The 850-nt window shown below is 75.9% G+C and overlaps 1 protein-coding gene across 1 annotated transcript in view; it reads left to right on the top strand.

Moving 5' to 3' along the window:
* The first annotated feature begins 776 nt into the window (after nt 1–776).
* Nucleotides 777–850, top strand: part of JDP2 (Jun dimerization protein 2) — a 17572-nt gene continuing 17498 nt past the window's right edge. Inside the window, exon 1 of the mRNA XM_042047306.1 lies at nt 777–850. The gene's annotated coding sequence lies outside the window, so the exon portion shown is untranslated.

Consider the following 850-nt stretch of genomic DNA (forward strand, 5'->3'; position numbering starts at 1 on the left):
TGCTGCTGGGGAGAACTGGATACTCTCTCTGGTCCTTTGCCTCCTTCTTCCGAGGCTCAGGCTCAGGCTCAGGACTGAGGAGCGGAGGCTCCCCACAAATCGGGCTGGCTCGGGCACGGCTGTGGCGACACCGGGCCGCGTCGCCGGGACTGCCCGGGACCGTGTCCTGGCGTGCGCCGGGGAACGGGAGCGACGTGGAGGAGAGCAGAGAGTGTGTGGAGGAGAGCAGAGAGTGTGTGGAGGGGAGCAGATAGGCGGAGCGCGTGGAAGGCGCGCACCCGGTCGGGGGGTGCGAGGTCACGGGGCACCGTGGTGCGGAGGGGTCAAAAGGTGCCGGAGCGTACCGGGGATGCCGGCTGCGAGGGCAGGGGGTTGCCGAGGGGTGGCGGGTGCGGAGTCCCGGGGTGCAGGATGCGGAGATGCCGGGCCGTGAGGTTGCCGCGCCGTGGGGTGCGGGATGCCGAGGTGCGGGATGTCGGGGTGCCCCGGCTGGTCCCACCCCTGCGCGGCGCTCCCCGCCCCGCGGCCCCGCTCCCCCGCCCTCCCTGACGTGTGGCGCTGGCAGCCCGGCCGGTTCCGCATTCCCGACCCCTCCCCGCAGCCCAGGGGCCGCTATATAACCGGGGCTGATGCAACCCACCCCGCCGCCTGCCACAGCCTGCGGGAGGCGCGCACCGGGGCGGCGGGTGGTGGCGGGCCAAGGCGCCCCGGCGGCGGCCGGCACCGACATCGGCACCCGGTGGGGCCCGGGGGTCGGGGCAGCGGCGGAGGCGGCGGGGCTGAGCCTGCAGCCCGCGCCCGGCCCCTACGGCCGGGCCCCGCGGGCACCCCGGCAGCCCGGTCGCCCTGC

The sequence above is a fragment of the Corvus kubaryi genome, unplaced genomic scaffold (assembly GCF_017639235.1).
Source record: "Corvus kubaryi isolate FWS band 111438036 unplaced genomic scaffold, C.kubaryi_AGA036_p1.0 66, whole genome shotgun sequence".
In the NCBI taxonomy this organism is placed as follows: Eukaryota; Metazoa; Chordata; class Aves; order Passeriformes; family Corvidae; genus Corvus; species Corvus kubaryi.